At 44.1% G+C, this 17,579-nt stretch overlaps 1 pseudogene; it reads right to left on the bottom strand.

Moving 5' to 3' along the window:
- Positions 1-432: 432 nt before the first annotated feature.
- The window catches only part of LOC142697968 (phospholipase DDHD1 pseudogene), a 30,833-nt pseudogene continuing 13,686 nt past the window's right edge, over positions 433-17,579 (bottom strand).

Here is a 17,579-nt window from a genome sequence, read left to right as displayed (position 1 = left end):
ATCCAATGATCCAGAATTTTTGATAATCTCATTAATGCCGGATTAAAGGAATTTTTTTTTTTTAAATTTTTTTAAGCTTTCGTATTTTTATTATTTCTGGTTAAACAGAACACAATCCTAAATAGCTCTCTAGGTTAATGTGGAATTGAACGCACTCTGGACAACATCTTACACCATCGCCGGGCGGCAGAAACGAGGCAGTCTCCTCCCACAATGCCTAAAGGTCACCTAAAGAGACGTTGATGAGGTTAGGCACTCGCATATACATACTACACGCTGCATCAGGCAACTATGGAAGTTTCTCTATTTCTGTTATGTATGGGGTGGGAGTGGGGGGAGGGGAAGATTAAAGTGACTGATGAGAAGTAAATCATAAATGATTAAGGTGCGTTCTAGGAACAAAACAAAAACATTCAAAAACATGCATCTGAGTCGTAATCTTCAATGCCTCAAACAGTCTGCCATATTGGTCACCAGATAAACATTGGTTTAGATCAAGGGGCCTCTAAAGTTCATCTACACCTAGCTTGTCTTCTTCATCAAGCTGGCCGTCTTTGTACAAGAATGTTAGGAGGAAGAGTGCCACGTCCATGGAGGACCAGTAAGCCGTGTGCGACGTCATGGCCGACCAGTATCTGCTTTCTACCAGCCCTTCTCGTAGCTCAAAGTCAATCTGGTGCTCCAAATCCACTGTAAGATCTGCGTCCAGTGAGCCCAAGATGCTGTGTGGAATGGTTTGGGACGTTGTAGCACCTGGACTCTGTACTGACTTCTTGTCTTCCCCATCAGCCAATTCTTTTACTTCATAACCTTGAGATGTAGTTGCACTAGAACGTGCAAATCTTGAGAACAACATTCCCCCCAGGCCTTTTCCGATGCTTGCGGCACCTAATATACTTGCTTTGCCTATATTTGTTATGGACTCTCCATAGTGTCTTCGAGGCAGAACCGGTGAAGTGCTTGGGCTTGGTATGCTTTCTGTATCGGACATTGAGGTAGTATCTTTGGACGGGTTGATGAGACTCTGTCTAATATGCTTGTATAGAATGGGATTTGTGGTGTTGGATGAGTGGATCTGGACAGGTGCAATGTTGCTGCAGTGCTTCAATATTAATGGCTCGAGTCTGTAGGCCACTGGATCTGCAGGGTGGAATACATTAAACAAACGATTACAAATAGCTCTAGGTAAAATATGTTCTTTAGTTCCGCGATTTCCAGGACGAATTCCACGCAAAGCCAAGAATATTGCTAGGGGCTCACCCATGCAGAAAAAATTCTCGACCTTAAATTTTAAAACCGGGGCATTAGACATAGAATTTTTAAGTCCATGTAATCGGTCTTCCAGTTCTTTTAACCGTTGTTTGGTCAGGAAAAGCTCTCGAAGGAGATGCTGTTCTTCTTAATTAATCCACTGGTCCTCGGGCTCTTCATCCTGGTCCATCTGTTCATGGACATGGACTGGATTCCACCCAGTCATGATATCGTATGTAATCACACATCCCAGTGAATGGGATACAATAGACACTTTGCCACCTCGGTCTTCAAACTCCGGGTTCCGGGAGCAAAATAAGTTGTATAAACGGTTCAGCTCCTGCTGTAATCTTTTCACTAACTCATCTCTGTATAGAGGGCTGGTATAGTGCATAATGTCCATTGCGCTGCTGTTCAGCATGTCCCGAATCCCACGCACCTTATCTGGAGTAATGGAATCTACCGTATCTCCGCCCAGAGCAAGCTTGGAACGCCATTCCACAGGGAGGAACTCAACATGCTCTGAAGTCTGATTGATAAAGTGCTTCTCTTCAATCTTTCTTGCAGTCTCTCTCATCATGGCTGTATTTTTGATAATTCTTCCTTGATCCATCTTCTGTCCAATACCATGGACAACAAAAACAATGTGACTTGTGTCGACAGGCTTGTCCTCGTACGTAGCTTCTTCAACATAACCTCTATGAAGCCTGGTCCTGCTGCTTGAAGCTTTTGAGAACCCCAACTTTTGGGTAACAGTCCTTGCTATTTTAGAAGTTGTTGCATCGCTGTAGAGATAGACTTCATCCACACTGTGCCAATCGACGTGGCTGCGGCTTAACTTCAAACTGTGGATGGCTTCATAACGCTTTCTTTTAGCACATGGGGCGCTTGTGCTCTCGTTATATCCTCTCCAATTGAACAGGAAAGGGAGGGAGAAGGGAGCAAGGTGGTAGATAACATCCTTGTGGTCCACGGGTTTTGCCACTTCCAGGTCAAAGTTGTCATGCATCTGATGACCCCTAAAGCAGGTGAGATGTTCCTGTTCAATCAAGTTGCTCTCATCTTCATCGAGAGGTTGCCACGTGCCATCAATGAACCACTGACCTCGCATCACAGGAATTTTATCGTTCTGGTTCCAGTAGACTGGATAACACTCCCCCTCGGTGACATCCACCTCGTGCAGGCTGCTCCTCACACACACAGGCTCGATCTTTACCACATTCCCGATGTTCACCAGGTCTAGGCCGGCGGCTCCCGACTCCCCATCTCCCGGCACGGCTGCTTCTCCATCCGGGGCAGCGCTGAGCTCCAGCAGGCGGCGGTAGGCTATCTCGATGCGCAGGGAGTCGTAGCCGATGAACGGTTTCCTGCTCTAGGATATTTTCTGGAAAGAAATTTTCCCATTTCACTGTAAAAAAAAAAAGAAAATGCTCAATGTTAAATAATATGGAAAAATTGTCAGAATTGTTTCATCTTAATAATCAGCAGTCTGATAATCTATAGGACTGAGGGGATGATGTACATCAGTGGGGGGCATGGTTGTTGATGTGAGGTCAGGGTGTAGCTAGCAGAGAGCCAGGCCACACACCAAAAGGCCAAGAAGATGGAGAAGAATCCCAATCCATTGGTCTCCATAAAGTGAGAAGTCGCCAATAAATTAGAAAATCGCACTGTGTCAATTCACGGAAAGAAAGACCGGGTTGCACTTTCCTGCAGTCCCTGGCAATCTCCCTATGTGTTTCACCGCCATCTAAACAAGATCCTCCTAGAACCGCCCGCTGTGATATCTACAACAGAATAAAATAATCAAAATAATCAAAACAGGATGAACAAAAAAATTCACTGAAACAATCAACAAAATAACATTTATTTCCTTAACAACATGCCACATACATGTACATGGCAGTCGTTAAGGGGAAGTATGGAGCGAGATCACGGGCTGGGGTCGCTCCATACTTAGCGGGTAATGGCTGTGTAATATAGCCAACACCGCACTGCAACGGACAGAATCAAATATCACTTTGATTATTCCCATTTAACCCCTTAGAGGCCACAGTCAATCACGACCACAGCATCTAACACATTAGAATGAGAGGGGCGACCCCCTCCGACGTGCCATTGTCCCCCCACGATGCTATAGCGGGATGGTTATAATGGCAGCCTGGGGGCCTAATGAAGGGTCTGCCATCTTTGTTCTCCGGCAGGGCTTTATAGGTGGCTGTAAGAATCACAATATACTGCAATACTTTACTATTGCAGTAGATCGTGTGAGCGATCGCTGGGTCAAGTCCACTAGGGGGAAAACTCAACAGATTTTTAAAAAAGTTAAATTCCCTCTTCCCATTTTTTCCGTAGAGTAATGTTAACAAAATATAAATTAGCATAACTGATATCGCCGCGTTTGCAAAAGTTCAAACTATTACAATCTGATGTTATCTAACCCACTGAACACAGTAAAAAAAATAAAAAATCTTTAAAACACCCAAATTGCTGTTTTTTGCTCACGTTAGTTTCCCCAAAAAATAGAATAAAAACTGATCAAAAAGTCGCACCCCAAAATGGTAACAATAAAAGCTCGCCTCGCAAAAAATAAGCCCTCACATCGCTCAATCTACAGAAACATAAAAAAAGTTATGGCTCTCAGATTTTGGCGACGCAAAACTAATTTTTTGAATAAATAGTTTTACATAAGAGGTAAAACATGAAAAAACTATAAATTCGGTATCGCTGTAATCCGTAGAATAAAGTGAACATGTAGTTATTACCGGACGATAGACGCTGTAAAAACAAAAGCAAGGCAGGAAATAATAAACGAAAATGGAAAAAAACGAAAATTGGTCGTGTCATTAAGGAGTCAAATCAAGAGAGGGAGTGAGGGAAAGACGCCAAGCTGCAGGGTCCAAAGTGGAAGAGGATGAAGGGCATTACTATCTTCTGGGAGCTCTATAGCCCCCTACCATGTGATCACTGGCCAATCCCTGTAGATCATGATGAAGTGATGCCACCCCCCATTTATTTATTCTTAAAGTGACCCCGCCAGTCAAAGCTCCCAACCGTATGCCCCTGGGGAGCTGAAAAGCTCTATACAGTGATCTGCATGTACTATAATTATTAACACCTTGATGTTGCACCCAATTTTGTCCTTTAAGCTGCAAATATTTTTTTTCGCTTTTGTCTCCCTTTATTGTGACCATGAGCATTTAAAGGAGCACTCCACTTTATTTATTTTTTTGCACCCTCCATTTGTGCATTCGTGTTTCAGTGGGGAGCTGGGTGTAGAAATACTTACCGATCCCTGGATCCTGTCGTTTTTCGGTTCCAGGGCCGCGCACGTGATCTTCATTCTGACCTGGTCTGGAATCACTGCTGTTTAGAAAACCGTAAGTCAATGCATTCCTATGGAGCCTCGTTCTGGCCTCGTCCTGGCCTTGCTGGCTTCCATAGGAATGCATTGAGAGTCTGATTTCCGGTTTATTCAAAAGTACCGTGACTCCAGACAAGTCAGAGGGAAGATCAGGTGAGCGGCGTTGGACCCGAAAAATACAAAATGCGGGGATCGGTCAGTATTTTGCACACATATATATTTTTTGGGGATATTTATTTAACTTTTTTTAAATTCTGTTTAGTAGTCCCCCTAGTGGACTTGAACCAGTGATCATTGGATCGCTCACACGATCTACTGCAATACTAACATATTGCAGTATATCGTGATTCTTACAGCCACCTATGAAGCCCTGCCGGAGAACAAAGATGGCAGACCCTTCATTAGGCCCACCAGGCTACCATTATAACCATTGGCATCCCGCTATAGCATCGTGTGGGGACAATGGCACGTCGGAGGGGGTCGCCCCTCTCATTCTAATGCGTTAGATGCTGTGGTCGTGATTGACTTTGGCATCTAAGGGGTTAAACAGGCAGACTCAAAGTGATATTTGATTCTGTCCATTGCAGTGCGGTGTTGGCTATATTACACAGCCATTACCCGCTAAGTATGGAGTGACCCCAGCCCGTGATCTCGCTCCATACTTCCCTTCAACGACTGCCATGTACATGTATGTGACATGTTGTTAAGGAGTTAAACGTCATTTTGTTGATAATTGATTCAGAGTTTTTATGTTCATCCTGTTTTGATCATTTTCTTCTGTTCCAGACGTCACAGCGGCGGTTCTAGGAGGATCTTGTCTCTACCGTTCGTGAAATCACCCGGAAACAACTGGAGCATGCCCATCGCGCCTGCAATGTTCTGGCACCCAGGGTGACCTGTTTATCTTGCAATGTGTTTATCCAACCAGCGGACATAATAATAATAAAAGCTGGGGCCGACCCCCACTTTACCCCACATCTTGGTCTGAGTCCCAGTTATTTCATATAAATGTTAGAGGTTGTGTTATATGGGGGTGATGCCTTCATTGGTCCTGTCAGTCTTCTTTTACCAAATGTAATCCCCTGTGATACAATGCTGTCACCCAAAACAACATGGAAAAATCAATGGAGGGGGGTAAATAGTTTTTATTAGCACAGTATAACAGATGACCTTACATTGACCTCTGTGAAAAAAGACGCTAAAATGTCACTACATCAATGACTTATGTTCTGGGGTCTGCGAAGCGCATAGCAGATTATAAGTTCATAGCAGATACTAAACCATGGCAGCTCCAGAGCAGAACTGACCTTACTGTGACATCACGATGACATCACTGAGCTATGATGTCACAGAGAGCTGAGAATTTGGGAATTCCCCTGACAGCAGCAGAACTGACCTTACTGTGACATCATGATGACATCACTTAACTATGATGTCACAGGGAGATGATGGGAGGTTATAAATATTCCCCTGACAGCAGCCCGGTCTTTCTTTCTGTGAATTGACACAGAGTGTGATTTGCTAATTTATTGGCGACTTTTCACTATTATGGAAATCAACGGACTGGGATTCTTCCCCATCTTCTTGGCCTTTTGGTGTGTGGCCTGGCTCTCTGGAGGCTACACCCTGACTGTGATCAAGGACCATGCCCCCCCACTGATGTACATCAGGTAAGATGGAGAATTACACGACTCTTATTTTATAGTTTGGGAATGTATAAGGTAATTACTTAAATATGGAGGAAATATCTAAGTAACAAAATGGCTTCCATTACCCAGAGGGGCTGCAAGAGGACAGAGAAACGCATCCCCTCATCCCTATAGATTATTATCAGACTGATGATTATTAAGATTAAACAATTATGAAAAATTTTCGATATTATTTAACATTGACTTTTTCTTTTTCGTTTCACAGTGAAACGGGAAATTTCTTTCCCGAAAATATCCTGTTTAGAATAGGATTCGTAGGAATGGCCATTGCCTGTAAGTAAATATCACAGAAGTGATTATAATATGTTCTTACTTCTGGGGGATGGCGGGTTATTATAAAATGTCTTATATCTGATTATATTACTCTGGGGTCAAACCTACATTTATTTTTATAAAAATGTGATTACTACGTCAGTGAGAGACGCAGGCCGGTTGCTAGGGACACATTGCTGGACAAGACTGTGGTTGTTAGGTAGTGTTTCCCTAGCAACCAGACTGTCAGACATGACTCAGACTTGGCATCAGTCCCGCCCTGCCCCCATCTCAGCCTGCAGCAGTAATCAGATTATTCTAAATAATAAATAAAGTTTTGTTAATCTCAATTGATAATAATAGTCCGGATCAGACGATGCAGATAAATGTTCCCGTCCATTATTGTAGGTTTCTTGTTGGGTTTAGCGCTTGGTCCGCGCTTCATAGATGTTATTAGGTTGTTTTACACATGGTACAGTATTTATTTGGCTCATTTTCTCTTTTTCAGCTCTGGGTCTGACGTTTCTACATTACAAGTTCATCATGCTCCATGCTGAAGCCTTTGGGCCTCGTCAGACCTTGGTTCAAAAGATCCTCCTGGCAATTGGATGGTCATCATGCGTTGGGACGGCCATGATGGCTATGTTTTCGGTAAGTTAATAAATGTTTTATGTTAATAGGGTTGTCCCATCTGCCCTAAATAGGGACCCGCTGGCAATCAGCTGATCACTGTGTTTCCGGCAGCTGAACCCCTGGTGATCATGATCAGCGGTTATCACCGTGTGGCCACACATTAAAGTGGTATTACATGGCTTATACCAATGAATGGACGACCATGTAGTAGATGTGTGTCTGCTCCATCTAACAGAGAGGAGTCCCAAGCAGGAGACCAACCTCTATATCCATAATGTCTCTGTGGTTATTATATCAGAACACGTTATTTAGGATTTATTGGGAAGTTCTGAGGGTAAGTTAGTGATTAGTTCCATAAGATTTGCTGTAACCTCTGTCTTCTTGGTTTCTAGACCTACCGTTATCCAATGACTCACCGGATTTGCGCTTTCGTTGCATTCGGGTTTGGCAGCCTTTACAACCTTTGGCAGTCCATACTCCTCTACAAAGTGCCCGAAAGCCGAAGAGTCATCAGCCATTTCAGACTGGCGTCCTGTATAATGGCCGTGACCTTAGTGGTTTTCTGTATCCTTTCTTAAATAATATTTGAATGGAATCCAACCGTACTTGTCTTTAGGTTCACATGTAGGGAACATCAGATCCTGAGGTGATCATTTCCCTTTATTTTCTGATCTCCGCCGTCAGATGGCGACATGCTGGTGTAACACAGCGCCATCTGGTAACATTGTTCAGCTTCAGGAAGATACTGAATAGAAAGCAGCGGTACTGTCCTTGCTATACTGTATATTTATTATATTAACATTTATCTTACATAAAAGTGTAGTAAATTGTATAGGACACTTACTAAACATAATAAACGTTATTTTCCTATATAATAACCCACCAGTCATTGGAAGTAGGGTATCCGTATACACCTACCTGTGCGCTGGAGATCAATGTGTAAAGGTATGTACAGTATATCTCATACATAAGTTATTGACATGCTGAGCCGCTGGTACAAACCAGTGAACGTAAAATTCCTTTAATCCGGCACTAATGAGATTATCAATAATTCTGGATCATTGTATAGATTTTATTTGCACCCCTAGAAGCCGTTCTATAGGAAAACAATTGGACCTATAATCTTTGTGCTTATTCTCAGCATCATGGTAGTCGTGACGTCCGCAATGTAATGGATGTGGTGTGACATGACAATGGGTCAGGTCCGTTTTGGCATCGCCGTCAGTCACATGACTCCATGCAATAAACATGAATGCAGCAAAACCTCGGCCCTGGTGGAAAGTTCTTGTTTTGTGCAACTTTTAATGTATTCATTTTGATATTTTTTCACAGATCATTGAAATGACAGCAAAGATCATAGAGTGGTCGACGTTGGTCCTCATGCTGGTGAATGTATTGAGCTACTATCAGAATATGCAGGTCAGTAGACGTCACCTCATTATCACCTCGTATACCGGACCTCGTAATAACATTATTATTCATCTCTACAATCATGGGGTTTATAATGTGGATATGTGTTTCTTTTCTTAGAGTTTATCTATAACAATTACCCAAAAAAGCTTCACCATCTCCAAGAGGGAGAAGAACCAGGACTCTGGAGTATAAAGAGGATCATCGTGGACGGTGACGTGAGACGGTTTCATCAGACCACACAGATGCCTGTCTGTTTTAAAGAAACACTATGGGCCGGTCACTAACGGGTTAAAAGGGGATCCCGCCCCATAAATGTGAGGAAATAACCAGTCCACTACCCACCCTCTGCCCCCTTGGACCTTGCCCAGACAATGATGACTACTACCACTGGGTTCAGCTGTTATGGTCACTACTGTCTCCATTATCATCTAATAATGTTTTAGAAATATTAGAAGATTTGTCCATATAGTTACAGATTTACTTTCTCTTATTTCCAGTTTTATACAATGATGTGGAATGGCGCGCCACAGCCAAGCAGTTATCACATCCCAAACTGCAGAAGATCTGGAGATGGCGACCAAGTGCCAAGATATCCACCATCTCCGACCTATCTCCCATATATCATCTTACATCAGGGAGGACGAACTACAAGAACCGTTTATAAACAGTGGACACTAGAGGTGGAATGGCACGTCACAGCCGAGCAGGAACTTCTCTGGGAACATCCTAAACTGATGAACTCCAGAGATGGCGACCAAGTGCCAAGACGTCCATCAGCTCCAACCTTTCTCAAAAAAAAAATCTTACAAATGGGGAGAAAGAACTACAAGAACCGTTTATGACCAGCGGACTCTACAGCGAGGTGGAATGGCACGTCACAGCCGAGCAGGAACATCTCAAACTGCAGAGGCTCCAGAAATACAACCAAGTGCCGAGACATCCACCACCTCCAACCTTCCTCCCAAATATCATCTTACCACAAGGAGAAAGAAGCAGCGGACTGTTTACTATCCTCATGGTCCTTGTTTGTTGGCTTATAAAACGGTTTAGTAAAGTCATTTTCTACCACCTGAAACCTGTTTTTGTCTTCATTACTGTCAATAATAATAATCCTGAGTCTTCCATAGATCTGTCCTCATGAACCTGGAGGAATAAGAACGTCTCAATGTTATTGTAGCAAAATTCTGATTTATGAAAAAAATAAATATATATTTTTTACACTATAAGGCTATGTTCACACGGAGCATTTTGCAGGAGGAATATCTGCCTCAAAATTCAGTTTGGAAGTTTGAGGCAGATTTTCCTCTCCCTGCACGCCGATTTCCGCGGAGTTTCTCGCTGCGTTTTTCACCCGCGGCCATTGAGCGCCGCGGGCATAAAACACAGCGGAATACGCTTTCTCTGCCTCCCATTGAAGTCAATGGGAGGTCAGAGGCGGAAGCGCCCGAAGATAGGGCATGTCGCTTCTTTTTCCCGCGAGGCAGTTTTACTGCTCGCGGGAAAATGAAGCCGACGCCTCCCACTGTCGGGCATAAACGTGCGCAGGGGTCTGGAGGAGTAGGGGGGTCCAAGCTGAATTCTTGCACCAGGGAACATGAGCCTTAGCTACGCCCCTGGGTGAGGTTATTAATGGGTGAGGGTCCTGAAGGGCATCCAGTGCACACTGACTGTTAGGGGAGAAAGGTTTAAATGCGGTTTTAATTTATGGGCAGGTTGTGAAGGGGTTAATAAAGTTTTCTCCTCTTCCATTATCTCTAATTAGCATATGGGTGCAACATATAAAGAAGCTTACCCTTCTATGCTGTCTGAGGGTACTGGCCACACTCATGGGCCAATAGAGAGAGGTTTTGTACTGGACTTTGCCCACAAGCAAAGGGCTTAAATTGTCTTCTTTATAGTGCGCCTTCCTCTTTCCACTGGGATCCTGGAGGCGAGTTTTGAGGTACCGCTGCCCTGTCCAGAACAGAGTGCCATGGCTGCTGCTGATGGTGATTTAATGATAGCCTTTAGGGCTCGTATCCTAACAGAAGGGGAAGGTTGGCTCAGCCACTTCATTGATCAGACGGCTTCCCCACCCACTTCTATTGATTTTCCACACACTTTCTATTACCGCTGCGGTGATGCAGCAGAATGCTCAGGAACCGGTCATACCGATGACGACTCCGGTGGTCCCCTTACCATCCCCATCCACTTCAACTGGTACTGGTGAGTTCCCATACACTGGGGCCTGGGGTGCGTGGGGTTAATGACTCTGAGGTATTATCCACCTTAAAAGCTGTCTTAGGGGCCGTTCACATATGTCCGGTGTCAGCTTCAGTTTACCACCCGGTGTGTTGAAGAAAAGCAGGAGGCAAACTGATGCTAGAACGGATGCCATAGCTTTCTATGGGATCTGTTCTGGCACAGGGCATATCAGTTTTGGCGCCGTACGGTGCCGGACCTCCCTGGGAGCTGGATCCCATGGAGGTCCGGCGCCGTATCCTATCTATTTTAATTGTGGTCGGATGAACGCCAGGTGCTGCCGCATCCACCTTTCGGCAGCACCCGGCGGGAAGGTGGTCGTGAGCTAGGAGCGGAATCCTCTGTCATAGTATTGCTGGGGATTCCGCTCTAGGTGGAAAGCCTGACGACTACCCTCCCCCCGTCCCGGATTCAACGGGACAGTTCCGGATTCCGGGCGGTGTGCCCGCTGCTCTGTGCGCCTGGGGGTATGTCTAGCTGTCAACTGTGATCAGGTCCCTGCTTGAGAATTAGTTCAGAGTGGAGGAGCAGAGGGAGCTCCTCCGCTCGCCGAGAATTCCCCTGGGCACAGCGCTACTTTAACTCTTTCATGCCAACAATCTGTATAGCCACGTCCTTTTCGTACATACCCTGTGCAGCCAGGGCGTGAATATACAGATCACTGTTCCAGCCGGCATAGCGCTGTGAAAAGCGCTCGGACGCCGGCTGTGTCAGTGTCTGCGGCTCCGTGCAGCGCCGACGTGAATTTACAGTGGGTGTTAAAAGCGCGATCCGTGTGTCTCAGAGTAGTGCTGACACCCGGATTACGCTGTTATCCCCTGCCTCTGGTCCCGGAGACATGACCGGAACCTGATTGGTTCAGGTCCCGATCATGTGATCGCAGGGAAAGTTTGTTGTAGCAACAAACTGGAAAGTTTGTTGCTACAACAAACTTTCCCGAGGACCGATTGCGGGTGCTGCCGTCAGTTGCATGGCAAAACCGGAGGCCATACAACAGTCTGCCATTCTACGGACCAGCTGATCCTCATAGGCTTCCTGTCAGTGTGACTGTCAGCGTCACACTGACAGTTTATAATACGTTACACTACCTATGTAGTGTAATGTATTATAGCAGCCATCAGTGCTGCAGGTCTTCAAGTAAAAAAAAAAAAAGTAATAAAAATGTTTTATACAAGTGTAAAAACAAGTTATAAGCTACAAAAAAAGCTTTTTTTCCTATAATAAGTCTCTTATTATAGGAAAAAAAATAAACCGTTAAAACAGTACACATATTTGGTATCACCGCATTCGTAACGCCCCCAACTATAAAACAATGATATTATTTTTCCCGCACGGTGAACACCGCAAAAAATAATTAAAAAACAATACTAGCATCACTTTTTTTTTGTCAATCACCCCTCCCAAAATATAGAATAAAAAGTGATCAAAAATTCGCATGCAGCCCAAAATAATACCAATAAAAACTACAACCCGTCCCGCAAAAAACAAGCCCTTACACAGCTTTTTTGGACTGAAAAATAAAAAAATTACGGCTCTCAGAATATGGTGCCACAAAAAATATATAATTTTATAGAAAAGTGATTTTATTGCGCAAACGCCACAAAACGTAAAAAAACTATATCGCCGTAATCGTACCGACATGCAGAATAAAGTAAAATGTCATTTATAGCGCACAGTGATTACTGTAAAAAAAAGGACAAAAACATTGTCAAAATGTATGTTTTTTTTTGTCACTTTGCTTGCCAAAAAAATCAAATAAAAAGTGATCAAAAAATCACATGTACCCTAAAATGGTACCAATGAAAACTACAGATTGTAACGTAACAAATAAGCCCTCACACGGCTCCGGTGGAAAAAACAAACAAACAAGTTCTGGCGCTCAGAATATAGCGACAGAAATTGTGCAGAGTGTCCAAAAGCGGATAAGATTGGGCACCATTTATCAGTGCGACACCGGCCACAAATCTATGAGTTTTTTATTTACCCCCTTATTATGCCCTGATGTACTCTGCCCAGCTTACTTATACCCCCACATTATAAACTGAAATACCAGCAAAACCCCAAACAGAACTATTACCAAGCAAAATCTGCGCTCCAAAAGCCAAATCCCTTTCTGAGCTCTGCCATGGGTCCAAACAGCAGTGTATTACCACATATGGGGTATTGCCGTAATCGGGAGAAATAGCTTGACAAGTTTTGGGGTGCTTTTTATTCTTTATTCCTTGTAAAAATTACATTATATTTTTTCAGAAAAAAAGTAGATTTTAATTTTCACAGACATATTCCAATAAATATAGCAAAAGACCTGTCTGGTCAAGATGCTAACTATACCCCTAGATAAATTCCTTGAGGTGTGTAGTTTCCCAAACCACTTTTGTGGAGATTCCACTGTTTTGGCACCACAAGACCTCTTCAAACCTGACATGGTGCCTAAAATATATTCTAAAAAAAGGAGGCCCCAAAATCCACTGGGTGCTCCTTTGCTTCTGAGGCCGGTGCTTCAGTCCATTATCATACTAGAGCCACATGTGGGATATTTCTAAAAACTGCAGAATCTGGGCAATAAATATTGAGTTGCATTTCTCGGGTAAAACCTTCTGTGTTACAGAAAAAACGGTATTACACATTAATTTCGCCAAAAAAATTAAATTTGTAAATTTCACCTCTACTTTGCTTTAATTCCTGTGAAACGCCTAAAGGGTTAATAAACTTTCTGAATGCTGTTTTGAATACTTTGAGGGGTGCAGTTTTTAAAATGTGGTGATTTATGGGGTCTATCTAGTACATAAGGCCCTCAAAGCCACTTCAGAACTGAACTGGTCCTTGACAAAATATTCTTTTGAAATTTTCTTGAAAATGTAAGAAATTGCTGCTAAAGTTCTAAGCCTTGTAACGTCCTAGAAAAATAAAATAATGTTCAAAAAACAATGCAAATATAAAGTAGACATATGACGGATGTCAATTACCAACAATTTTATGTGATATTACTATCTATTTTACAATGGAGATTACATTTAAAATTAGAAAAATTATAATTTTTGCAAATTTTCTTTAAATTTTGGCGTTTTTCACAAATAAGCTACGAATTTATTGACCAAATTTTTCCACTAACATAAAGTACAATATATCACGAGAAAACAATCTCTGAATCGCTTGGATAGGCAAAAGCATTCCAGAGTTATTACCACATAAAATGACACATGTCAGATTTGAAAAAATGGGGCTGGTCATTGAGGCATCGAGGACCCTTGGTCCTGAAAGGGTTAAGTGCTGTGCTCGGGGGAGCCCTTGACATCATTGTCCATATATGGACAGTGATGTCAGTGGCTACTGATTGAGCGGAATCCCCGTTGCCGATGATCTGGTCGGGGATTCCGCTCCTAGGGGAAACCCCTGAGGTTACTGTCTATATATGGACATTGATGTAAGGGGCTCCTCCTGGAGTGGAATCCCCGGCCAGAGTCGGCAATGGGGATTCCGCTCAAGGAGTAGCCGTCAGCGATGCTTTGGCCGGGGATTCCATTTAGGGAGTAACTCCTGACATCACTGTCCATATATGGACAGTGGCGTCAGGGGGTCCTCCGAGAGGGAATCCCCGGCCACAGCGTTGGCGATGCTCTGGCCGGGGATTCCTCTGCTGGAGGGAGCTTCAGTGGTGCTATCTACAGGGGAAGGGGGATAGCACTATATACAGTGGGGGTGGCGCTATCTACAGGGGGACGCTATGTTGCACAATCTACATGGGGCGCTATGTGGCACAATCTACATGGGGCGCTGTGTGGCGCCATCTACAGGGGGCTGTGTGACATCATATACAGGGGGTACTGTGGCATTGTATATAATGACACAGTACCCCCTGTATATATTGGCGCAGTACCCCCTGTATATAGAGGGCATTGCGGCATTATCTACAGGTGCATGTGTGGCACTATATACAGGGGCATGTGGGGCACTATATAAAGGGGGGTGTGGCACTATATTAAGAAGTCACTGTGGCATTATCTACAGGGGTGTGTGGCACTATATACAGAGGGCACTGTGGGTATCTGTAAAGGTGCCAAAATCAATCTACTCCTTGAAGATATAGTGAGTGTTTGGCGTCTTTTCAGGCTCCCATGGCTGCTTCGTAGACCTGATCTGAGGTCAGTGGACGGCAGCTGCCTTCTGGGCTCTCTTTTGGCGCCGGCCTTAGCGCTGCACTGAATATGACACACGTGATATTACAATGTGTGTGTCAGACTTCAGTGTAGCGCCAAGGCCGGAGCAGAGAAGGAGAGCCCTGACATGGAACACAAGAAGTATCTAATCTATCATGTATCTAATCTATCACAAACTATGGCACATTTTCAGACCCTGGACCACCTTTTTGGTGAACCATTGTGGTAAAAACGGATGTTAAATACTGATGGTAAGAAACTGATGACAACTGACGCTTTTGTAGTAAAAATTGTGAAAAAGCCTGATGGCGACTCATACGTTTTTGCATCAGTTGTAATCACTTGAGAGACAAAAAAAAACTGATGCTGATGCAACTGATACATATGAACGCAGCCTTAGAGAAGCTCTCCACCCCTAACGCAGTCTCTGCTAGTAAAGCGGCTCCGCCGGTAATGGCAGGGTACATATGCTGGAATATTACAACATCTGCAGCTGAATGCTGGAGGAACTATCTCTCACAGACAGTAGATGGCGCTGTGGTAACTATTAGTTGTTATCCCTGTGCAGCTCCTCTGGTGATGATGTGTTATCTCTGGTATTCTCCATCTTGATGTTGTTACTGATGTCGGTTGCTGTCTGTCCCAGTCTTATTCTCCCACAATGTCTGACTGCTGCTGAAAGCTGCAAATACTGCAACAGGTTCTGGGCCCAGACGAGGAGCAGAACAGCTCAGTGACCCGACTGATAGCAGGAATCACCCCGATGTCTCACCTCCTGAATACAGGAGACATATAAGGAAGATGGCGGCAGCTCAGAGCTGACACTGACAGCCGCCAAACTGAGCCCTGACAATCACCAGCAATGGAAGGTTAAAGTGGAAATGTCACTATCCAGAGAGGACGTGTGGGGGCCATTACTGCAGGGACCAGAAAGCAATTATCAGGACTGGGACCAGATAAATAGACAGGGACCACCATAAAGTTATTATACTGTATACCCCTAGATTGCCCAATGCCTGAGATCCTGGTTAGGTAGCAATGACACCTCTCATTTAGAATTTGGTAGGTAGGTAGGGTATCCCCACTCTTAAATACAGCAGGGTCACTGGTGGACGCTCCGCTCCTATTGTTCAGTTGAAATATAAAAAAAAACAACTACGGTCATCAGACCTGTCATCGCCTGTCATCAGACCCGTCATCGCCTGTCATTGCCTGTCATCAGATCTCTCATCGGCTGTCATCATCTGTCATCAGACCTGTCATCGCCTGTCATCAGACCCGTCATCGCCTGTCATTGCCTGTCATCAGATCTCTCATCGGCTGTCATCATCTGTCATCAGACCTGTCATCGCCTTTCATCAGACCTGTCATCGCCTGTCATCAGACCTGTCCATCGCCTGTCATCTGACCTGTCATCAGACCTGTCATCGCCTGTCATCAGACCTGTCATCGCCTGTCATCAGACCTGTCATCAGACCTGTCATCGCCTGTCATCAGACCTGTCATCATCTGTCATCAAACCTGTCATCGCCTGTCATCAAACCCGTCATCAGACCTATCATCAGACCTGTCATCGCCTGTTATCTGACCTGTCATCAGACTTGTCATCGCCTGTCATCTGACCTGTCATCAGACCTGTCATCGCCTGTCATCAGACCTGTCATCGCCTGTCATCAGACCTGTCATCGCCTGTCATCAGACCTGTCATCGCCTGTCATCAATCAGACCTGTCATCAGACCTGTCATCGCCTGTCAGAAACTGACTCTGAACCCCCCATCAGCGCGGATGAGTCGCAGGTCCTGCTATGCCCGGATTATCACGGGTAGCTGCAGATAATTATAGCCCCAAGTGCCTGATTTTACAGCCTCCTCAGGTATCAATTTGATGCCACAGGTTCGAGGCCATTGATTCGAGCAACGTATCCACATCAGACATGACAGCGCTGCAAAAGCTGCACTACAGCTCCAGTCTGAACAGCAGCTTATTTCTGCTGAGGAAACGGTATAAAATGAGACCCAACATAGAGAAAGATATAAATGCAGCGCTGGAGGCGGCACAACATGAAAAGAACGTTACATTATAGGTATCGCCGCGTTCACAACGGCCTGAACTATGAAAATATCGCATTATTTACCGCACGGTGAACACCGTAAAAAAATAAATAAAACACAATGACAGCATTTTATTTTTTTGTCGTCTTGTCTCAAAAAAAATGTAATAAAAAGTGATGAATAAGTCGCGAGTAACGCAGAATTGCACCAATAGAAACGACAGTTCATCACGCATAAAACAAGTCCTCCCGCAGCGATATCAACCGGAAAATAAAAAAGTTACGGCTGTCAGAAAATGGCGACACCAAAACAGGATTTTTATTGTGGGAAAATAGTGAAACGTAAAAAAACGATATAAATTTGGTGTCGCTGTAATCGTATCGCCCCGCAGAATAAAGGTCACATGTTGTTTATACCGCACGGTGAACGCTGTAAAAAAGAAGAAACAAAACCGCGCTAGAATTGCTGTTTTTTGGTTTCCTCATCTCCCAAAAAATATAATAAATA

Source organism: Rhinoderma darwinii (genome assembly GCF_050947455.1).
Source record: "Rhinoderma darwinii isolate aRhiDar2 chromosome 10 unlocalized genomic scaffold, aRhiDar2.hap1 SUPER_10_unloc_9, whole genome shotgun sequence".
Taxonomy (NCBI): Eukaryota; Metazoa; Chordata; class Amphibia; order Anura; family Rhinodermatidae; genus Rhinoderma; species Rhinoderma darwinii.
Note: the sequence above shows the minus strand (reverse complement) of the source record. Positions and strands in the feature narration are given on the sequence as shown.